The 24,779-nt window shown below is 41.4% G+C and overlaps 1 long non-coding RNA gene across 1 annotated transcript in view; it reads left to right on the top strand.

Annotated features, from left to right (window-relative positions):
* Positions 1–3,144, top strand: part of LOC137777946 (uncharacterized) — a 137,355-nt gene extending 134,211 nt beyond the window's left edge. The window contains exon 3 of the long non-coding RNA XR_011076684.1: positions 3,067–3,144. This is a non-coding gene — a long non-coding RNA (uncharacterized lncRNA). The remainder of the gene's footprint in view (positions 1–3,066) is intronic.
* The last annotated feature ends 21,635 nt before the right edge of the window (positions 3,145–24,779 follow it).

The following is a 24,779-nucleotide window of genomic DNA, read 5'->3' as shown; positions in this document are numbered from 1 at the left end:
AGTTCCTGCACAAAGGAAAGCAGCAGAAACCGTGAGGTCACGTACATGAGTGAAGGATGCCAGGAGCAGATATGGGCCTCCCTGGGCTCTGCGGAGCCCACTCACCCATTAATTGCCCAGCCTGGTCAGAAACTCCTGGGAGGAGACTGAGGGTGTCCCATTGTTTTTTTTGTTTTTGTTTTTTTTTACAGATTACAAAGTCATTCTGTTTCACTGGATGATTGTGAACAGTTCAGTCTTTGCGTTTTATTTCAATTTTCAATGACTTAATCAACGACACTAAACTTCGTCCACAATAGCAGCATTATGTTTAAGAGTCAATCAAATGCCAGACAGTGTCATTAAATGGAACAGCACAGATGGCAGGATCTGTGGGAGCTGGAGAGCGCGTGTGAGGTGGTCTGGGCTTCTCAGGGACGTGGTCAGGGCCTGACCTCGGATCCCTGCCCCATGCCCTCTGCTGCCCGGTTGCTGATGGCCAGTTCCTCACTCTTCCCTACATCAGTGCCATCACGTCCCTGGGCCTTCTTCCCGTCCCTCCCACTGATCTAAAGCCTCCCTATGCTTTAAGTTCCAACTTAGATCAGTTCCCTCACAAGACCGTCTCCTATTCCCTGCTCATTGCTAGCCCCTGGTGATGACAAGAACCCCAGTTATACTTTGGAAATAACTCTTTGTTTCTGTATCTGAGGGTAGATCTGTTAAGCCTCAGCCCAGGCAGGATCTAAAGGTAGAGACATGTCTGGATTACATTTGAGGATGAGGCTTAATTGCCAAGGTACTGGGGAGCCTGAGGAGAGAGGGGGAGGGGGCTCATCTCCAGGAAGGTGGCTAGGCTCTACCTTGAGGGGGGGGGGTGGGGGGGTGCTGGGAGGCCGGTGGACCCCCAGACCACGGAGACAATGGCGAATGTGCTCAGTATGGGTGGCTGGTTGCACAGCAACCTTGGGCTGAGTGATGTCCCACACCCGCAGTGATCTTCTCCTTGGCTCTCTATTCCTAATTCCCAAAGGGAGGACCTGCTTGCACTGTGTAAAGGCCTCTGATCCGGGGTGTCTTTTCCAGGTGGAGCTTGGACCCATCAGGAGAGTCATGGCTGAAAGGCATGGAAGAGTGGGGATCTGGTCCTGTAAAATTCCAGAGAATCGGGATACCTGTTTAATTTAGTATTCAAACTGGGACACTTTGGGTGTTAATGATTATGCTGGGACCAGAGGTGTAAACCTGGACTGTCCTGGGCAAACTAGGTGGGTGACACCCTGACCCAGAAGCCACCTAGCATGATGACCGTTCACAGCCTCTCTCTGGCTCCTCTGTACTGGGTCACCACAGGTTTAAATGTCACACTGTGCAGAGGAAGAAATGAAGAGAAAGGAACTTGCAAGAGGGTCCTAGAATGGTTGATGGATGCAGATGCAGCCATGAGCTCACACCCATGTCCCAGCTTAGTGATGAGGATCCCATCGGTGACACCCCGAAGCTCTCCTTCAATGGAGCCTGTTTTAGTGCAGGGAACTCTACTCAATACTCTGTAATGGCCTATATGGGAAAGAATCTAAAAAAAAAAAAAAAAAAAAGAGTGGATATACGTATATGTATAACTGATTCACTTTGCTGTACACCTGAAACTAATACAACATTGTAAATTAACTATACTCCAATAAAAATTTAAAAAAAAAGGGGGGGGGGTCCTGTTTCCTGGAGGTGCCTGGGCAATGCTGCCTGTCTTGGAGCTTAAGCCAAGGGCACCTTCAAAGACACTGCCCCAAGACAAGGACTCAGAGCTCCTTGGAGCCCTGCTGATTTGTGGACCTGAAGACCTAAACTCATAAATGCGACAGAGGGTCTCTTCCGCTGTCCACTTGCTCGGCCCACAAAATTGTTCTCTGGTCTAAAAGCAGGGCGCTATCTCTTCTCCTGGGGCGCGGGGGCGGGGTTCCCCATGCTGTTGCCCTGTTTCCCCCTGAATTCCAACAACGTGTAGGGCCTTCATGTCATCAGAGTCACTTTCCAAATGAGCAAATTGTGTTTTCTTCTTCGTCGAACCTGATATTTGAGCCAGTCTGTGCAGGCGATTTCCTCCTCTTTGTTTTCCTGACCCTGAGCACTCCTGGCCGCACCGTAATTATTGGGCTGCGCCCCCTGCTGGGAGCACAGCTCCTGTTCAACAACAGTAACGATTTCGCTGAACATGAAAAGAAAAAGGCCCCAATTCTGGGATTTTTGTCTCCCTTTTAGATGTTGGTTATTTACAAGAAGTCTTCATTTCAGTGTTGAGTTAGCATTTCTGGCATTGCTTGGGAAGCCACAGCCTGAGCCGTGTCCTCTGCTCTATCCCCAGAAGAGAGCCAGACGGCTACCCAGGGGTGTGTGTGGGGACAGCAGCCCTCACTCCACGCATTTACATCGAGACAACATGGAGTCAGTGTCCTGTGGGTAGGGAGGGAACAGAGGAATTCCCATCTTGGAAAGCCCGTCTCTTCCTGTGAGAAAGGGAAGGATGTGGTGGAGTAGAAAGGGCCCAGGACTAGGAAAGAATCTCCTCACCTGTTAATCCCACCTTTTGCTCAGGGCCAAATATCTTTTCAGCAGCATCTGTCATCTCTCTCTGTTCCACCAAGCCCAAAACATTTATTAAGCACTTAGGCTGTTAGTGGTTGTTTCGGGCTGAATTGTGTCCTCCACACAACTCATAGGTTGACATCTTAAACCCCTGTAGCTCAGAATCTGACTGTATTTGGAGATAGGGCCTTTAAAGAGGTAATTAAGGTAAAATGAGGTCATATGGTAGACTTTAATCCAATCTAACCGGGGTCCTTATAACAAGAGGAGATTAGGACAGAGACACACACACAGAGGGAGAACCATGTGAAGACACAGCAAGAAGATGGCCACCTACAAGCCAAGGAGAGAGGCCTCAGAATGAAATCAAACCAAGTCAAACACCTTGATCTTGGACTTCCAGCCTCCAGAACTGTGAAAAAATAAATTTCTGTTGTTTAAGCCCCCCAGTCTGCAGTATTTTGTTCTGGCAGCCCTAGCTGACTGTTACTGTGTCACTTCCAGGTAATGGGGACCCAGTGATGAATAGAGATTCCTCAAGCTGCTCAGAGCCTAGCAGGGGACCTGGAACCCTAAAGAAGCACAGGCAGAAGGAGGTAGGTGGGCAACTCCCTGGCTTGCCCTTCCTTTGCATCATCCATCAAACAACACATAGGGGAAAGAAGGGTCTTGCGTGAGCCATCAGAGTGGTGGCTGTGGGTTGGATCCTAGCAGGACAGTGTGGCCAATGACAGAACCACTATCCTGGTGGCTTCACAAGACAGAGTAGAGGAACATAAGATGGGACATTCCCAAGGACATTTTTAGGGGGCTAAGTTAATGAAGCAAAGTTGATTGTGGTTGTGTGACCCTAGTTTGTACTCATCGTTGTGTGAAGCTGGGGCACATTGGTTATATGAACACTGGTCCACATTTTTGACATTAATCACCAAGTGTTTATTAAGCAAAGAGCCTTATGCTTTGAATGGGATGATTCTGCTGTGGGAGACAGAGGAGGAAGAAACTGAAAAGACCTGGTCCTGCCCTTGAGGACACTACCAGTCATGAGAGAGGAGACTCATCCATGAGAGGATGAGAAGAATGTTCTGGACAATGTGCAAATGCCCAAGTAAGCGGTTCAGACCATGGCCACTCTATGAGGTCAGAGCCGAGGAAGATCAATGTGGACTAGAGCAGTTCATTTAAGTAGCAATTAGTTATAATTAATCAATTATGTGATTAAGTAGCACTTAATTATTTATTGCCTTGTTCAGTTTTCCAACTGCTCACAAGCGTCGGCTTTGTTTCCCCAGCCAGAGCCGAGCTCCCCGAGAACAGGGACAGGCTCCTTCATTGGTATCAGATGGGGCCAGGGTCAGATTCTCGCGTCTAAAGACAGTGATCTGAGGAAACAGAAAGCATGGGACCATAATTTGAGGTCAAAACTTCAAGATTATGCCAAGAAATGACTGTCGAGTGAGTCAGCCTTCAAAACAAATGCAGAACAGTGAGGAGCAAATGCAGCTTAGGTGGGTGTGTGGTTTTTCAACTGCACTTGGGCAGAAGGAGTGCCCCGGGAGGACAGGCCCTTCTGGAATGAATGGTGACAAGTAACGCTCCTGCTAAGTCTCTGGTGTCTGAGGGGTGTTCTCACAGCTTTTCTGGCATGAGGACGTGGGTCCCGTTGATGCTTCCGGAAGGGTCCTAGGCTGACCCTCTGAGCTGACACCCAGCAGGTCCATCTGGTGCTCTGAGAGTTAGCACCAGGGGCTGGAGAAGGGTCATGCAAGCTCCGATAGAGGACTTGAGCTGATTTCATCTCACGGGTTTTTGGTGCTCTAACTGTGTTATTCTTTGGGAGCTGCTTCTTGGAAGCCAGATAGAAAATCAAGAGTAATGCGATGAATGGCTTCTTGAAAATAAGTGTAGGGTGTCCCAGGAATTCAGGCTTATGGGAGGCACTGCTAAGCCCCAGCCATATGGCAGCCAAATGAGTCGGAAGCTCCTTAAAGGACAGATTCCTATAGTTAATGCTTAATGGGATCCTGAGCTCTGTGTGGGAGTCCAAACAGGGTGACCTCCTAAATTCCGGGTTTCCCTGGCTGGCTCAGGTCTGGCTCATTTGCAGTCAAAGATGGCGCCTCCTCTCCCTCCACAAGGTCAGTGGGTGTTATTACCTGTATTCACAAATGGGGCAGAACAACCTGAGACTTGCAGACTGATTACTTTCATTAACTTTAATTGGATTCTTTCGCACTTGGAAAGAGAAGTGTAACCAGGGTTTAATTGGAAGAGCATCTCAGGCCCAGGGTGACACAGGATTGTAAACATTAAAAGTGCTACAGCTGCATTGGTAGGGAATGTTGAAGTCACTTATGCTATTTGTAAGAATAGCTCACAGACCTGAGGATGTTAGGAAGCTCTGGGCATGTCAAATTCAGGGATTATTTTTGTGCTTGTCTAGAAAAAAAGAAATGTGAAATCAGAGGTGTGCAAGTGAAATTATAGAAGAGACCAGACACATTCCAACTGTGCCATGTGCGAAAAGAAATCTACAGAAGCTAGGAGACCCTCAGTGTAGGTCCAGTCTCTGAGCTGGCCTGGGGCAGCCTATGAACTCTCTAAGGTTGGATTCAACCTTGCTAATCCTTCTCTCAGCTCTGTTGCTTTATGACTATTATGTCCTCTGTCTGGGATATTCCTCTCATTTTCTACATGAAAAATTCTCACCCAACCTTTCAGTTCCGGCTCTTATGTCATAGTCCTGAAGTCTTGGCCAACAGCTCTACAGGATTTAGTTCCTCTGTGCTCTGTGCCTCCACAGAACTTTGTTCATATAAGGAACACTCAGCAACCCAGAGACTAGATAGAGCAGGGGAGGGAGAAAGGAGCGAAGAGAACACAGATTCAGGATTCCAATACTGGTTAAAACACAATTAGTTGGGGGGAAGATTATCTTTTTTTAATTGAAACATAGTTGATTTACAATACTGTGTTAGTTTCTGGCGTACAGCAAAGTGATTCAGTTATATATATATATATTTTTTTTTTTTTCAGATTATTTTCCATTATAGGTTATTACAAGATATTGAATATATTTCCCTGTGCTCTACAGTAGGTCCTTTCTGCTTATCTATTTTATGTATGATAGTTTTTATCTGTTAACCATACTCCTAATTTATCCCTCCCACCCTCCCTTTCTCTTTTGGTAGCCATAAGTTTGTTTTCTATGTACGTAAGTCTGTTTCTGTTTTGTATATATATATTCATTTGTATCATTTTTAAAGATTCCACATACAAGTGATATCATGTAATATTTGTCTTTCTCTGTCTGACTTCCTTCACTTAGTATGATAATCTCTAGGTCCATCCATGTTGTTGCAAATGGCAATATTTCATTCTTTTTTATGACTAATATTCCACTGTGTATATATATATATATATATATATGTATATATACCACATCTTCTTAAACCAATCATATGTTGATGGGCACTTGGGTTGTTTGCATGTTGAGATGATCTTTTTAAGAAGCTAACTGGGACCTTGGTGTTTAATATGCATCTGTTGAACATGAGAATACATAAGTTGATTGGTAGCCCTAGGACTTGCCCACCTCTCCATCAGCACCGTGTCACTTAGCAGCCACTGCTAGCCTTATGGAGGTGGGTGCTGGAGAGGTCAGGCCAACGTTTGTCTAGCAGCCTGCCCTGAGAGAGCCCAGAGAACCACAGAATGGGTTAGTGCCTGAGTTGCCACCTTAGCCCTTTGTGCCTTGTCCTGAGCGCTGGGCCCGACACTGAGAGGCAGTCAGCAACATTTGCCCACCACACCCTGTCTGCCATTCTGTATTCTTTCCTGGACTTTCCTTTTTCAGGACCCGCATCCAGGTTCCTTCCTCACTCTGGGGTGACAATAACTGTCTCCTCCTGGAGTGTCTTAAGTGTCAGAAGTACTAACAGTGGCATTGCTGAGCCCCATGAGGAGGTGATAGGGGCCACTAAATCATTTCACGCATTATCTCGTTACTGCTTCCTGGTCCAGGAGGTGCTGGGCCTCCTGCACACCCTGGATTAGATTTTCAAAGAAAGGTCTCCAGCACGTGTTCCCACTTACCCCTCCAGGAACCTGCTTTCATCTCCTTGCTCTCCGGCCGGCTCCCCCACTGACCTGGGGAGGGCTAGGTGGATGCAAGCGGGCTTGACACTCACCTTCCCTGGCGGTGATGAGCTTTCCTTCTGGAGGCCAGTGCTCCTTAAGGGTGAAGTGCACACACAGGTCACTGGTGAGGAAGCCGTTTCCCCCTAAAGATCTAAAGATTATTCTTTGATTTTAAAAATAGCCTTTTCTAATTCACATGAAGAAATAAAACATCCTCTCAGAAATTTTATAAAGGGAGTTAACTGTTTCATCAGGACTCAGAACGGCCACTCAGAGAGCAGATCCTAGATAAGAAGCGAGGTCCAGCTCGCTGGGCTGCGGGAAGAGTTGGCACCTGCTGCCCAGCCAGGTCCTGTGGGCACAGAGGCTGGCTCTCTTTGACCCACTTCAGACTCATAGGTGAGGGACACTGGCAAATACCACGGTGGGTACCGGCATCCAGGCCTGGTTCCTGGGCCTAGTCTAGGACATCACAGCTGGGGATGGAGGACTTGGAATGAGGTCATTTAGTCTGCACTGTTCAAAAGGACGACCAGGAGCCACACGTGGCTGCTGAGCACATGACATGTGACTGGTCCAAACGGAGACTCGCTATGTGTAAAACATACATAGCAGATTTCAAAGACTTAGTCCAAAGAAAGAATGGGCGACGTCTGTTGAATAATATTTTATGTTGATTACATGTTGAGATGATCATATTTTGAATATATTGGGTTAAAGAAAACATACTATTGAAATTACTTTCCCTGTTTCATTTTTCATTTTACTTTTTTTAAGTGTGGCTACTAAAAATTTAAAATCATATGTGGCTTGCATTCTTTTCCTATTGGTCAGTGGTGGTCTATGTCCTCTAAGAACAGTGAGGGTGAGGGTACTTGGGATGGCCTTGAGCTGGCATCAAATGTGAGAAACTGGATGGGGCCAGAGACCTTGAAGACATGGTGCATATTTTGGGGAGATAAATATCTTTTAGTAACTTGTCCTAAAAACAACTGAGGTGAGTTTTCCCTTGGAATATCAATCCCCTTTTCAGATCTAGGGCTAGTATAATATAAAGCAGACATTTTCAGACAGAATTGGACCTTCTTTAGACCCTGTTCTGGGAGAGAACCAAGTTGAGTTGATCTTCCTTATTTTGACTACAGTTGCCAAGGTGAGTTTCCCAGGTTGAGATAATCCATTCATAAATATTCCCAAACCAGTTCTTCAACTCTAGCTGGATAATAACCACAAAGTGATTAATTGAGGACATGCACACTATGAAATAAGAACTCAGTAGAGTTTACAAGCCAGTTAACCTAAACCTGAGCACACAGAAGAAAATCTGTTCACTGTACATTTTTGGGTCTGATTTAGCTTCCAATTTCTTTTTGGGGTGGAATCAATGAATCTCTTGGAAACATCTGACTAGGGCAAATCTCTCCCTCATGGCTCCCCCTTGTTCGTTCGTTCTTTCTTTCTTTCTTTCTTTCTTTCTTTCTTTCTTTCTTTCTTTCTTTCTTTCTTATTTCTTTCTTTCTTTCTTTCTTTTTTTCTTTAAACATCTTTATTGAAGTATAATTGCCTTACAATGGTGTGTTAGCTTCTGCTTTATAACAAAGTGAATCAGTTATACATATACAATATATTCCCATATCTCTTCCCTCTTGCATCTCCCTCCCTCCCACCCTCCCCATCCCACCCCTCTAGGTGGTCACAAAGCACCGAGCTGATCTCCCTGTGCTATGCGGCTGCTTCCCACTAGCTATCTATTTTACATTTGGTAGTGTATATATGTCCATGACACTCTCTCACCCTGTCACATCTCACCCCACCCCCTCCCCATATCCTCAGGTCCATTCTCTAGTAGGTCTGTGTCTTTATTCCCGTCTTGCCACTAGGTTCTTCATGGCCTTTTTTTTTTCCCTTAGATTCCGTATATATGTGTTAGCATACTGTATTTGTTTTTCTCTTTCTGACTTAGTTCACTCTGTATGACAGACTCTAACTCCATCCACCTCATTATAAATACCTCCATTTCATTTCTTTTTATGGCTGAGTAATATTCCATTGTATATATGTGCCCCTTGTTCTTTATCTTTTAACTGCCATGGTTTTATTTCTGTATCATGAACACATCTTCTTTGTTCCAGGTGCTCCATGCTCTGTGCTAGTCTGTGCCAGAAAAGTCATTTTAAACTTACTGGTTTCAACGAATATGATTTCTCAGGGATATATGTATATTTAATTCAAACATTTGAATTAAATATTTTATTATTATATTATATATTTTGTTATATTTTATATATTTTAATATACTTTATTATATTTGAATTAAATATTTTATTACATTGTTCACTCTATAAACTTAGTTGTAATCATATACAGTTCTTTGTATATTTATACTAATGATACATTGGGTTTTTAAACATTTATTTATTTATTTTTTGAATTTTATTTTATTTTTTTATACAGCAGGTTCTTACTGGTTACCCATTTTATACATATTAGTGTATATATGTCAATCCCAACCTCCCAATTCATCCCACCACCACCACCCCCACCACTTTCCCCCTTGGTGTCCATATGTTTGTTCTCTACATCTGTGTCTCAATTTCTGCCCTGCAAACCGGTTCATCTGTACCATTTTTCTAGGTTCCACATATATGTGTTAATATACGATATTTGTTTTTCTCTTCCTGACTTACTACACTCTGTATGACAGTCTCTAGATCCAACCACATCTCTACAATTTCGTTCCTTTTTATGGCTGAGTAATATTCTGTTGTATATATGTACCACATTTCCTTTATCCATTCGTCTGTCGATGGGCATTTAGGTTGTTTCCATGTCCTGGCTACTGTAAATAGTGCTGCAATGAACATTGGGGTGCATGTGTCTTTTTGAATTATGGTTTTTGCTGGGTATATGCCCAGTAGTGGGATTGCTGGGTCATATGGTAGTTCTATTTTTAGTTTTTTAAGGAACCTCCATACTGTTCTCCATAGTGGCTGTATCAATTTACATTCCCACCAACAGTGCAAGAGGGTTCCCTTTTCTCCACACCCTCTCCAGCATGTGTTGTTTGTAGATTTTCTGATGATGCCCATTCTAACTGGTGTGAGGTGATAAACCTCATTGTAGTTTTGACTTGCATTTCTCTAATAATTAGTGATGTTGAGCAGATTTCCATTTGCTTCTTGGCCACCTGTGTCTCTTCTCTGGAGAAATGTCTATTTAGGTCTTCTGCCCATTTTTTGATTGGGTTGTTTGTTTTTTAAATATTGAGCTGCATGAGCTGTTTATATATTTTGGAGATTAATCCTTTGTCCATTGATTCATTTGCAAATATTTTCTCCCATTCTGAGGGTTGTCTTTTCATCTTGTTTGTAGTTTCTTTTGCTTGGCAAAAGTTTTTAAGTTTCATTAGGTCCCATTTGTTTATTTATTTTTTTATTTCCATTACTCTAGGAGGTGGATCAAAAAAGATCTTGCTGTGATTTATGTCAAAGAGTGTTCTTCCTATGTTTTCCTCTAAGAGTTTTATAGTGTCCAGTCTTACATTTAGGTCTCGAATCCATTTTGAGTTTATTTTTGTGTATGGTGTTAGGGAGTGTTCTAATTTCATTCTTTTACATGTAGCTGTCCAGTTTTCCCAGCACCACTTATTGAAGAGACTGTCTTTTCTCCATTGTATATCCTTGCCTCCTTTGTCATAGATTAGTTGACCATGGGTGCGTGGGTTTATCTCTGGTCTTTCTAGCCTGTTCCATTGATCTATATTACTGTTTTTGTGCCAGTACCATACTGTCTTGATTATTGTAGCTATGTAGTAGAGTCTGAAGTCAGGGAGTCTGATTCCTCCAGCTCCATTTTTTTGCCTCAAGACTGCTTTGGCTATTCGGGGTCTTTTGTGTCTCCATACAAATTTTAAGATTTTTTTGTTCTAGTTCTGTAAAAAATGCCATGGGTAATTTGATAGGGATTGCATTGAATCTGTAGATTGCTTTGGGTAGTATAGTCATTTTCACAGTATTGATTCTTCCAATCCAAAAACATGGTATATCTCTCCATCTGTTTGTATCATCTTTAATTTCTTTCATCAGTGTCTTATAATTTTCTGCATACAGGGCTTTTGTCTCCCTAGGTAGGTTTATTCCTAGGTATTTTATTCTTTTTGTTGCAATGGTAAATGGGGGTGTTTCCTTAATTTCTCTTTCAGATTTTTCATCATTAGTGTATAGGAATGCAAGAGATTTCTGTGCATTAATTTTGTATCCTGCAAGTTTACCAAACTCATTGATTAGCTCTAGTAGTTTTCTGGTGGCATCTTTAGGATTCTCTATGTATAGTATCATGTCATCTGCAAACAATGACAGTTTTACTTCTTCTTTTCCAATTGGTATTCCTTTTATTTCTTTTTCTTCTCTGATTGCCATGGCTAGGACTTCCAAAACTATGTTGAATAATAGTGGCGAGAGTGGACATCCTCGTCTTGTTCCTGATCTTAGAGGAAATGCTTTCAGTTTTTCACCATTGAGAATGATGTTTGCTGTGGGTTTGTCGTATATGGCCTTTGTTATGTTGAGGTAAGTTCCCTCTATGCCCACTTTCTAGAGAGTTTTTATCATAAATGGGTGTTGAATTTTGTCAAAAGCTTTTTCTGAGTCTATTGAGATGATCATATGGTTTTTATTCTTCAATTTGTTAATATGGTGTATCACATTGATTGATTTGCATATATTGAAGAATCCTTGCATCCCTGGGATAAATCCCACTTGATCATCGTGTATGATCCTTTTAATGTGTTGTTGGACTCTGTTTGCTAGTATTTTGTTGAGGATTTTTGCATCTATATTCATCAGTGATATTGGTTTGTAATTTTCTTTTTTTGTAGTATCTTTGTGTGGTTTTGGTATCAGGGTGATGGTGGCCTCATAGAATGAGTTTGGGAGTGTTCCTTCCTGTGCAATTTTTTGGAAGAGTTTGAGAAGGATGGGTGTTAGCACTTCTCTAAGCATTTGATAGAATTCACCTATGAAGCCATTTGGTCCTGGACTTTTGTTTGTTGAAAGATTTTAAATCACAGTTTCAATTTCATTACTTGTGATTGATCTGTTCATATTTTCTTTTTCTTCCTGGTTTAGTCTTGGAGGGTTATACCTTTCTAAGAATTTGTCCGTTTCTTCCAGGTTGTTTATTTTATTGGCATAGAGTTGTTTGCAATAGTCTCTTAGGATGCTTTGTATTTCTGTGGTGTCTGTTGTAACTTCTCCTCTTTCATTTCTAATTTTATTGATTTGAGTCCTCTCCCTCTTTCTCTTGATGAGTCTGGCTAATGGTTTATCAATTTTGTTTATCTTCTCAAAGAACCAGCTTTTAGTTTTATTGATCTTTGCTATTGTTTTCTTTGTTTCTATTTCATTTATTTCTGCTCTGATCTTTATGATTTCTTTCCTTCTGCTAACTTTGGGTTTTGTTTGTTCTTCTTTCTCTCATTCTGTTAGGTGTAAGGTTAGATTGTTTATTTGAGATTTTTCTTGTTTCTTGAGGTAGGCTTGTATTGCTATAAACTTCCCCCTTACAACTGTTTTTGCTGCATCCCATAGGTTCTGGATCGTCGTGTTTTCATTGTCATTTGTCTCTAGGTATTTTTTGATTTCCTCTTTGTTTTCTTTAGTGATCTCTTGGTTATGTACTAATGTATTGTTTAGCTTGTATTTCTGTTCCATGTATTTCTGTTTTTTTCCCTGTAATTGATTTCTAATCTCATAACGTTGTGGTCAGTAAAGATGCTTGATATTATTTCAATTTTCTTAAATTTACTGAGGCTTGATTTGTGACCCAAGATGTGATCTATCCTGGAGAATGTTCCATGTGCACTTGAGAAGACAGTGTAATCTGCTGTTTTTGGATGGAATGTCCTATAAATATCAATTAAATCTATCTGGTCTATTGTGTCATTTAAAGCTTGTGTTTCCTTATTAATTTTCTGTTTGGATGATCTGTCCAGTGGTGTAAGTGAGGTGTTAAAGTCCCCCACTATTATTGTGTTACTGTCTATTTCCTCTTTTATAGCTGTTAACAGTTGCCTTATTTATTGAGGTGCTCCTCTGTTGGGTGCATATTTATTTATAATTGTTATATCTTCTTCTTGGATTGATCCCTTGATCATTATGTAGTGTCCTTCCTTGTTTCTTGTAACATTCTTTATTTTAAAGTCTATTTTATCTGATGAGTATTGCTACTCCAGCGTTCTTTTGATTTCCGTTTGCATGCAATATCTTTTTCCATTCCCTCACTTTCAGACTGTATGTGTCCCTAGGTCTGAAGTGGGTCTCTTGTAGACAGCATATATATAGGTCTTGTTTTTGTATCCATTCAATGAGCCTGTGTCTTTTGGTTGGAGCATTTAATCCATTCACATTTGAGGTAATTATCGATATGTATGTTCCTATGACCATTTTCTTAATTGTTTTGGGTTTGTTTTTGTAGGTCCTTTTCTTCTCTTGTGTTTCCCCCTTAGAGAAGTTCCTTTAGCATTTGTTGTAGAGCTGGTTTGGTGGTGCTGAATTCTCTTAACTTTTGCTTGTCTGTAAAGCTTTTTAGTTCTCTGTCGAATCTGAATGAGATGCTTGCCGGGTAGAGTAATCTTGGCTGTATGTTCTTCCCTTTCATCACTTCAAATATATCACACCACTCCCTTCTGGCTTGTAGAGTTTCTGCTGAGAAATCAGCTGTTAACCTTACGGGAGTTCCCTTGTATGTTATTTGTCTTTTATCCCTTGCTGCTTTCAATAATTTTTCTTTGTCTTTAATTTTTGTCAATTTGATTACCGTGTCTCTCGGCGTGTTTCTCCTTGGGTTTATCCTGCCTGGGACTCTCTGCACTTCCTGGACTTGGGTGGCTATTTCCTTTCCCATGTTAGGGAATTTTCGACTATAATCTCTTCAAATATTTTTTCGGGTCCTTTCTCTCTCTCTTTTCCTTCTTGGACCCCTATAATGTGAATGTTGTTGTGTTTAATGTTGTCCCAGAGGTCTCTTAGGCTGTCTTCATTTCTTTTCATTCTTTTTTCTTTATTCTGTTCTGTAACAGTGAATTCTACCATTCTGTCTTCCATGTCACTTATCCGTTCTTCTGCCTCAGTTATTCTGCTATTGATTCCTTCTAGTGTATTTTTCATTTCAGTTATTGTATTGTTCATCTCTGTTTGTTTGTTCTTTAATTCTTCTAGGTCTTTGTTAAACATTTCTTGCATCTTCTTGATCTTTGCCTCCATTCTTTTTCCGAGGTCCTGGATCATCTTCACTATCATTATTCTGAATTCTTTTTCTGGACGGTTGCCTATCTCCACTTCATTTAGTTGTTTTTCTGGGGTTTTATCTTGTTCCTTCATCTGGTACAAAGTCCTCTGCCTTTTCATTTTGTCTATCTTTCTGTGAATGTGATTTTCCTTCCATAGGCTGCAGAATTGTAGTTCTTCTTACTTCTGCTATCTGCCCTCTCAAATTTATTTTTAAAAATTTTTGGCTGCACTACACAGCTTGCAGGATCTCAGTTCCTCCACCAGGGATTGAACCCGGGCCACAGCAGTGAAAGTGCCAAGTCCTAACCACTGGACTGCCAGAGAACTCCCTACATTGGTTTTAATAAGGAATATTAGAAACAGTTTAAATGTTTATCAATAAAGGAATGTTAAAAATGCATTACCAATTCTATGGAATACATCACATAACCATTACAAAGTAATTAAAAAGTATTGCATTTACATTGCATGTAATTACCAATAGACTTCATATTGTTTCAGTCAGCTTGCACTTTCTCCTCTTTTCACCTGTTTAATGTTTATAATTTTTTACTTGAAGTTTTTCTTTTTTTAATAAAAACTGTGTATATTCAAAGTATACAACATGATGTTTTCATATACATATACCTTGTGAAATAATTTCTATAGTCAAGCTAATTGACTTGTGAAATAATTTCTATAGTCAAGCTAATTGACAAATTCATCCCTTCACATAGTTACCTTTTTCTGTGGGTGTGGTGAGAACACTTAAGATCTACTCTCCTAGCAAATTTCAAGTATACAATACAATGTTATTAACTATATTCACAGTATTGTACATTAGATCTCTAGAACTATTCATCCTACATAACTGAAACTTTGCATTGTTTGGCCAATATCTCCACATTTCCCCCAATCCCCCTCCCTGACCTGCCCCTGGTAACCACCATTCTACACTCTGCTTCTATGAATTCAACTTTTTTAGATTCCACATAGAAGTGAGATAATGCAGAATTTTTCTTTCTGTGTCTGGCTTTTTTCACTCAGCATAGTGTCCTCCAGGTTCACATCCTGTCACAAATGACAGGATTTTCTTCTTTTTTTAAGGCTGAATGTGTGTGTGTGTGTGTGTGTGTGTGTGTGTGTATGTGCATCTGTACACATGTATAATATGTATACAAGTATATATATATGTATATATATAATGGATACAATTTCTTTACTCATCTGTTGATGGATACTTGGTCTGTTCCATATCTCAGGTATTGTGAATAATGCTGCAGTGAACATGGGGTGCAGATGTCTCTTTGAGATACCGATTTCATTTCCTTTGGATATATAACCAGAAGTGGACTTGCTGAATCATATAGTAGTTCTGTTTTTAATTTTTTGAGGCACCTCCATATTATTTTCCATAATGACTATACCAATTTACATTCCCGCCAACAGTGCAAAATGGTTCTCTTTTCTCCACATCCTTGCCAACATTTGCTATTTTTTGTCCTTTTGATAATAGCCATCCTAACAGGTGTGAGGTGATTTCTCATTATGGTTTTGATTTGCGTTTTCCTGATAATTGAGCATCTTTTCATGCATTTATTGTCCATTTGTAAGTCTTCTTTTGAGAAATGTCTATTCAGATCCTTTGCCCATTTTTTAATTGCATTATAAATATATGAATTTGGATATTAACCCTGTGATATTGTGATTTATAAGAAATATATATTTGATCCTTCAAGTTACCAAAATATATTTTTTATATATATTTGATCTTCCTCCACTGTTCCTGTCTCAGAGCTCCCAAAGTCCTTGGAATTTCCTAAGTGTTGAGAGTGATAAAGGTATCTTTTGTTTTATTAATGAGGTGACTTTTGGAAAACACCTAAGGATGAGGGCTGGTTTATCACAATCACCTTGTGATTGGAGGGTTGGAATTTTCAACCCTCACCCCCTAACCTCCTGGGGGGGAAGAGGGCCTGGAGGTTGAATCAATTGCCAATGGCCAAAGATTTAATCAGTCATGACTATGTAATGAAGCGTCCATAAAAACCCAAGAGGAGTGGGTTCAGAGACCTTCCAGGTTAGTGAACACATGGAGATTTGCGGAGAGTGGCTGATCCTTTCCCCATCACTTGCCCTCAGCATCTCTTCCATCTGGCAGTTCCTGAGTTATATTCTTTTATAATAAATTGGTAATCTGGTAAGTAAAATGTTTCTTTGAGTTCTGTGAGGTGCTCCAGCAAGTTAATGGAACCTGAGTAGGGGGTTTTGGGAACCTCTGATTTATAGCTAGTTGGTCAGAAGTACAGGTAACAACCTCAACTTTCGACTGATGTCTGAAGTCCAAGTGAGGCAATCCCACTTGTTTATTTTGCTTTTGTTGTTTGTGCTTTTGGTGTCATATCAAAAAAAATTATTGCCAAGGATAATGTCAAGGAGTTTTTCCCTTTGTTTTCTTCTAGGAGTTTTACAGTTTCAGGTCATACATTTAAGTCTTTAATCCCTGTATATGGTGTAAGATGGGTCCAATTTCATTCCCTTGCCTGTGGACATACAGTCTTCTCCAAACTATTTATTAAAAAATCTATCCTTTTACCATTGTTTATTTTTGGTGCCCTTGTTGAAGATTCGATGACTGTATATGTGGGGGTTTATTTCTAGGCTCTAGATTCTGTTTCATTGTTCTATGTATCTGTTTTTATGCTGGTACTATGCTATTTTGATTACTATGGTTAATTTGAAATCAGGAAGTGTGATGCAGCCTACTTTGTTCCTCTTTCTCAAGACTGCTTTGGCTATTCAGCGTCTTTTGTGGTTCTCTATGAATTTTAGGATTGCTTTTTCTATTTCTGTGAAAATGTTGGAGTTTTGATAGCGATTTCATTGAAGCTGTAGATCATATTTGTCCTGGGTTTTTCATTTTGAGGAGGTTTTTAAATACTGATTAAATCTTTATTTGTTATTGGTCTGTTCAGGCTTTCTACTTTTTCTTGATTTAGTTTGGTAAATTGTCTCTTTCTAGATATTTATCCCTCTCTTTTAGGTTATCCAGCTTGTTAATGTGTAATTGTTCTTAAAGTCTCTTATGATCCTTTTTACTTCTGAGGCATCTATTGTAATGTTTCCTATTTCATTTATGATTTTCTTTGAGTCTTCTCTCTTTTTTTCTCAGTTAGTCTAGCTAAGTGTTTGTAAATTTTGTTTTATTTTTTCAAAAAATGAATTCTTAGTTTTCTTGATTTTTTTCTACTGTTTCTCTATTTGATTTATTTCTGCTCTAATTTGTATTATTTCCTTCCTTCTCCTAACTTTGGGCTTAGTTTGTTTTCTTTTTCTAGTTGCTTGAGGTGTAAAGTTTGATTGTTTATTTGAGATCTTTTCTTTTTTTGATGTATTTTTTGCTAAAAAACCTAAAACTTCCTTAGTACTGCTTTTATGGCATCCCATAAGTTTTGGTATGTTGTATTTTTGTCTTTGTTTATCTCAGGATATTTTAAAAATTCCCTTTGATTTCTTCTTTGACTCAATTGTTATTCAAGAGTGTGTCATTTAGTTTCCATGTACTTATGAATTTTTTCATTTTCTTGCTGTTACTGATTTCTAGTTTTATTCTACTCTGGTCTGAAAAGATACTTGGAATTATTCTATCTTCTTAAATTTGTTGAGACTTGTTTTGTGACTTCACTTATGATTTAGCCTGGAGAATGTTTTGAGAGCACTTGAGAAGAATGTGCATTCTGCTATTGAGTGAAAAGTTCTTAATATATCTTTTAGGTCCATTTGGTCTATAGCATTGTTCAAATCAACTGTTTCTTTACTGATTTTCTGTCTGGATGTTCTGTCCATTATTGAAAGTGGGATAGAGAAGTCTCCTGCTACTGTTGTATTGCTGTCAATTTCTCCCTTTAGATCTGTCAATATTTGTTTTAATATTCAGGTGCTCTGATGTTGGGTGCATATATATTTGTAATTGTTAGATCTTCCTGGTGAATTGACCCTTTTATCATTAAATAATGACCATCTTCATCTCTAGGACAGCTTTTGACTTAAAGTCTAGATTTTTCTGACATAAGTATACCCACCCCTGCTTTCTTTTGGTTACCATTTGCACAGAGTAGCTTTTCCATCCCTTCACTTTCAGCCTATGTATGTCCTTAAGTTTAAATTGGGGTGTTTATAGACAGCAAATTGCTAGATCTTGCTCTTTTATCTATTCAGCCACTCTAAGCCTTTTGATTGGGGAATTTAATCCATTTATATTTAAAATAATTATTAATAGGTGAGGACTTAACTATTGCCATTTTATTAATAGTTTCCTGTCTGTTTTGTTCTTGTTTTATTCCATTTTTCTTCCCTTGCTATCCTCCTTTGTTATGTGATGATTCCAGGGTTATATTTAGGTTGTATCTTTATTGGCTACGTTTGGTTAGCTCTAGTGACACTGGTCCCTATTCAGGTGGCACTAACAGAGTATCCTTTTTTCCAGTAAGTGATCAGCAAAATGCCTACCATAGTGTCTGCTGCAGAAGTTAGAAATGGCTTTTGACCCTCTAATTTCTGAATCTCTTGTTTTGCTGCAGCAGAAACAGGAGTTGTGCAGTTGACCCTGGATTCTGTTGGGAGGAGAGTAACTTCCATGTTGAGTGGATTTGAAACATTTTTTTCCACTGCACAGAAATCATTGACCCAAATACCCTTCCTGCCTTCTGGGTGAATGAGATAGGCAATTGTCACCAAGGTATGGTTTGAGGAGAATTCTGAAAACCTTCTTATTAAGACTATCTTTGCCTTGGGTCTTCTGCAAATATCTCAAAGTCTCACAATATAGGCATTATTTTCAGTAGAGTTGTACTTGACAGAGGTCTAAGCTAGAGGAAGTCATGAACAACTTATTGTGAGTTATGTTATTGTGTTCTTTTCTCCTGCCAATGCAACCTTTAGGGGACCAAATGCTAAATAGATAAAATAACCCTTGATATATAATTTAAAATAAAATAAACACTTAACCATGAAACAAGTATAAGAAGGTCCAAGAAAATTCTTATTTCCCCCCAAATGATTACTTGGATGATTTTTGAAGTATTTCAAAAATCAAATGTGTTCAAACATATATTTTGGTGCTTCTGTTTTATCAGTGCCTTGATTTCAGCTTAGACTGGCTAATAGATGTTATATCAGGGCTGTGGGGCATGAAACGGGAGGGGCAGTATGAGGGAGAAAAATGTCCAAAGGAGGCAGTGAGAACTTCACTGATGGTCCCTGGTGTGGGGTCTCTGGACTTGAATTTCAGAACTTTGGGGCTGGGCTCCAGTTCCTGTATAGCTACGGGTCAGGGGAGGCAAATCCCTTGATCTGAGTTCTATTCCTATGTTGTGTTTAGTGACCTATATTAGAGTACCTGTTACTTATATAGTGCTCATAAAGAGGGCAAGTTCTCACAGTCTACCCTGAACAATACCCTTATTTTAGAGTGCGGAGAAAGAATACAATCTACAGAGAGCTGGTGATAGGGTCCCCTCTGAAACCCAGAGGTCCTCCTCTGGAACCATTTCCCAGAGCCCCTCCCAATCTGTCGTGAGTACAGAGAAAGTGTATCCCAAGATGTTCCTTGCACAGTGCCTGCCATATGGTGGACACTCAGTAGATTTTTTGCTGATCAAATGAATGATTTTATCCATGATGGTTTCAAGCCATACGGCATCCTTCTCAATCACACATTGAGACTACCAAAGCTTTTAATATTAGGCTAAATCTCTTGAAATGATGGTAGAGACTAAATATTTACTTATCTATTAGATTTTTAGAGCAGCATTGTTCATTCTAAAACCTCAGGGTGCATTTGAATAAAATTACAAATAATTAAAATCTTTTAAAAAACCATAAAAACCTTAAAAGCAAAAATGATATTTTATGGTTAATAAAGCTAGAATATAGGCATCATTGTAATGTTATATAATCATGTATGTAATTATTACATAAATAATATATAATCATCCTAATAAACCATGTAATTTCAGCCATTCCTTCCCCTGAAGCTTCTCTATTTATAGGCCTGATGTGGTTGGCAGGGGGGAAAAGATAGATTTAGGGGAGGCTTGAGGATTAAGCACAGTGTGTAACTTGGAAGGGCCTGTGGTTTACTAATTTAAGAGAATCTGCATCTGAACTGAACAAGGAAAACCAGCTTCAGGCTCAGAGGACCCTTGAGGGAATCACCTGGACCAAGTGAGCTAGTCCTTCTCCATCCCCCTCCCAGCTGCCCTGCTTCCCGCTTGGGTGCTCATCCTACGAACCCCTCTCCAACCACACACAGGAGTGCCCTTCCTCATCTCTGCCTTTTCCCATCCAACTTAGGTCCCCGGAGACTCATTGCTTTCCTCCCCATGCCCTCCCACCCCCAGCAGTGACAGTCACTGAGCCAGGCCAACCAGTCACACATTCTGGGCATCTGTGATCCTTTGCCGATAGTCTGTGGATGCTGTTCTTGCTCCTGTTTAACTTGAACTCCCCCCAAGGCCAGGACAGGGGATGGGTCCTTCTCTTCTCTGTGTCTGACTCATCTCCTCATCTGTCCCAGGCCGAAGAGGGCCTTCTGGGCTAAGCAAGGCAGTAGCTGTCATCTTGGGATGGAGACATACCAGACAAGTCACAAGTTCCTTTGAGCAGTGGTTCTCACACTTGAGTGTGCACTAGAATTACCTGTGAGGCTGGTTAAACACTGCCTTCTCCACCTTCCTCCTCTCCCCCAACCAGGATTTCTGATTCAGTGAGTCTGGGTCTTGATCATTTGCATGATCAAATTCCTAGGTGATCACAAATTTCTAGGTGATGCTGGTGAGGGGACGGCACTTTGAGAACTACTTGTTTAAGGAAAGATCATATGGGCCTGTCATGCTTTCAAGACTCTGATGGCTTCCAACTTGAAAATGATAATTATCTCCTATAGCTGTAAGTGGTTTACTGTTCACAAATGCTTTCTCATGCGTTCTTTCACAACCTTCCCAGGCAAGGGACCGGATTGGTGTTGTTTCTTTTCTAATCGCAGAGAGGTTGAATGATGTGCTCAAGGCCCCGGGCTGACAAGCAGGGGAGTGGGGAGCTGGGGTTTGAGCCCCAGCCCCTTCCCCACATACTCCAGTGCTTCCCAGAACTTTCTCTTTGGATGGGACTTGTTCTGTTGGTTTGAATTTTCAGGGAACTCTTCATCCAATGATGCAGGCAATGGAACAAAATGTTCACTGGCTTCCAGAAGGGCTGATTGCTCCACCAGTCTTGCAGAATCCCTCCTCCCAGGCTCTTTTCTTTGATCAATAACGCACACTCCTCTCATATGGGAAAGAAACCAGGCAATCACTTGCAAGATGAAACACCCTGAAGTTTGGGCCCATCTCTGGGGTGGTTAGTAGCAGTTGTGATGTCAGGAAAGCAGCTGAGTTTTGCTGTTGCTCACTGCCCCTCATCCAGATGACCTTTCCAGTGGTATCTCCCTGACCTCAGGTTCTGGAAGACCAAGGGCTGCCGCTTAAATCACTCACATGAGTCAAGCAACAGCAGGTTGGTCCTTTAAATCTATACAGCATGTGCCCTCATCTAGGAAGGAGAAGTCACCCCAATCTCCAAGGGCCTTAGGTAATGGTAGGTTCCTGGGAATAGATGCGTTACCAACTCACTGTCCATTTCAATCCAAACTTCACATTCTGTCCTCAGATAAAACCTCTTCCTTTCTAGCTACTGTTTGTAAAATCTGGATCCATTTTAGTAGAGACATAATGTATTTATGACAGATTTCTCTTTTCTGTTAGGACAGAAATGCCATGTCTTGGCAGATTATTGCCTAGGGATTCCTTCTTATAGCTTTTCCATCATATCCTCCTCCAATTTTCCATTCCGAGGTGCTCAGGAAGCTTCTAGGTCACGGTCAGCTGGCTAAGTCTTCAGCTCCTGGAGCAACACTCAGAAGGAATAGCTGAGATCGGTAATTTATTTTATGGTTCTACTTCGTCTTATTTGGAAAACAGCAGTAGTGAAAAGAAGAATGTCTCAGAGACATCTGTATTTTCAACAACGATTCTCATAGCACAGAAAAATCTAATCAGCAGCTTCTGTGTGAAGAGAGCTTGGGTTGAAAATAATTTGAAATGTGGGAGCCCGGTCTGAGACCTCTGCTTTGGAGGGGACTTGTCCATTGTTTCCTGGGCATTGATCATTTTGAGGACTCAGTGGTTTTAATTGTTGCAGTCACTCTGTCCCTTCTTGCCTTTCATGGTGCAATGGATGCTGAGCTGTGCTGGCTTCGATGATGTCTTTTTTAGGGCTTGTTTATCCTTGGGGCTCTGCGGGGAGCTGATGGTCCTTTCCCGGGATGCACATGCCTCCAGGACCACGGCACAGGATGGACAGTCGATGACCTTGTGGTCACTGCTGTCCTGCAGAGGGCAAGACTGGGGTTATTCACAGCTTCGTAATTGGCCCCGATGCTGAGATCATCATCCTGAGCAAATGCAGGCATCGGGGGGCAGTTACAGATCAATGCAGGGGCGCTGAATACACAGGCCCCAGAAAAAAATACCAAAATCAAAAATGGATTTGTGTTTAGCGTGTATTGTATATCCTGGTCTGGTTATGAATAATTTAGCCTTCCCCAGGCTGAATAGACTATATTTAGCAAGCCTATTTTGCTTATAATACATCCTGTCCTTTTATGAAGAAGCATAAAGCATAAGAGAAGTGCTCAGAATTAGGGGGGACTTAATTTGGTAGGAGCAGGAGTGTGGAGGCATCCTCACCTGTAGTCCCAGGCTTACCACGTACACCTAGGCTTGCCAAGGGCAGAGGGCTCCAGGCACGTGGAGTTGGAAATGGCCTCAGGAGTGTATCTCCGAGGGCTCCGGGCACGTGGAGTTGGAAATGGCCTCAGGAGTGTATCTCCGAGGGCTCCGGGCACGTGGAGTTGGAAATGGCCTCAGGAGTGTATCTCCCTGATTGGGCAGGGGACAGGGCTACTCTGCCTGTGTCATTGGTGGCTTCCAGCTGGGTTGTCTGTCCAAGAGAGGGGAAGTGGCAAGAGTTGAGGGGTGCCGAGAGGTTTTACTTTCCTTTTGTACTGTTACTTTCCCAGAGGAGATAGGATGGCACAGTCAAATTAGGCAATTTGATGGGACTTTAATAGACTCTGTACAGAGGTGGAGGCAGGATGAAGGGAACCCACAGGGAATAATGCAGATTCCTGGGGCAGGAACAGCAGGGCTCCTTACCTCTCCTGGGCCTGAGCAAGCAAGGGTGGGGAGCAGTTCCTCACCCCAAGAAAGGGAGGGCTGTGTGGACTTGCTGTCTAGTGGGAGTTCAGGCTTTGGTTGCTGGTGACTCCACCCATGGTGACTCCACAGGAAGGGCGCTAGAAGGATAAACACCGGAACTGCATTCTCCTCCCTTCTCTCCTCTCCTGGGGGTGTTCCCTCATTGATCAAACTCAGTAGAAAGCTAGAAGCGAGGGCTCCCCTCATGTAATCCTCGTAGGTCAGCCTCCCAGGGAGAGAAGAATGGAGAGTGGATTTGGAGGTGCCAGTGGAGGATCCCAGTGCCCTCATAACACCTCTTGTAATGACACTGCTGCCGTGGGTCACACCGCACTGTCTCTAGAAGGTCCCTATTCACTTGCAAATATCTAACCTTGGGACAGTGATGGCTTAGCCATTAGTAAAAAGTCTGGATGTCTATCAAATTGGTTGGCTACCGGCCGTCTCAGGGATGCAACACAGGACAGGTACATTTCATGGGTAAGGCGGAAGCTAATGGTGCAGGATCGGGTGGCCCAGGGAGAAGCAGTCCAGGCAAGCTCTCCAGTGGGGGCCTTTGTCTGTGTAACTTCCCTGGACACCTGAACACCTGAGTGGTGGTGGGAAAAGGGGCATGAGGGGCTATAGATATGGAAAATGGAAGTCACTGGCATTGTTTTAGGGTCTGCCAGACTCTGAGATCCTTGGGAGGCAGATACTCAGTCCCACTGCTGACTGCCAGGGTATCCCAGGAATTCATCCCCAAGTCAGTTTTTCTCAGAATGTAAAACATATTTTCCTGTAAATAGTAATTCTATGAAAACTGATTAAGATTCTTGACTGCTCCTCAAAAGTCTATTTAAATGCTAGGTGGGAAGTACAAGGGCATTTGTTAAATTATTTTCTGTTTGTTTGTTTTTTTTCTGTATGTTAAATATTTCATATGTAAAAATAAAATAAATTAAAAATTCAATTTAATACATATTATTCTGACCTCCGTGCATCCTGGGAAGAGGGTCAATGGAGGTGAGGGAGGAGAAGTTAAAGAAGGAAGAGAATCCTCTTTCCTTTAGTTTTTTTGGGCAAAACTTTGAAACAGGGGAGATATGTCCTTGGCTTCCTCCCATGTTTCCTTCTGCAGACTCACCCAGCTCTCACCTCATCCAGCGTGACAAACCCACACCCCCAGGGCAACCCTTGAGCACAGGGCTTTCCTGTTCTCCCCCTTCAAAACTATGGTGTGGCTATTCTTGGGAAGGGGTTAGAAAGTGCTTCAATTATCTATTGATGCTCAATAAACTATCTTAAAACTCAGTGGCTTAAAACAACAAGTGTTTTATTTGGTCACACTTGTGTGGGTCAAGAATTTGAATAGGGCATGTGGGGATATATCGTTGACAGTTTGTGTGTGATCCACGATGTCTGGTTTTGACTGGAAAGGCTCACATGGCCAGGAGCTGGATGGAGCAGCTCAACTGGGCCTTATGTTTGGGGCTCCGCTTCTGGCTGCCAGCTGGGTTCTCTGGTTTTCCTC

This window comes from Eschrichtius robustus, chromosome 15 (genome assembly GCF_028021215.1).
Source record: "Eschrichtius robustus isolate mEscRob2 chromosome 15, mEscRob2.pri, whole genome shotgun sequence".
Lineage (NCBI taxonomy): Eukaryota > Metazoa > Chordata > Mammalia > Artiodactyla > Eschrichtiidae > Eschrichtius > Eschrichtius robustus.
This window is presented reverse-complemented; position numbering and strand designations above follow the sequence as displayed.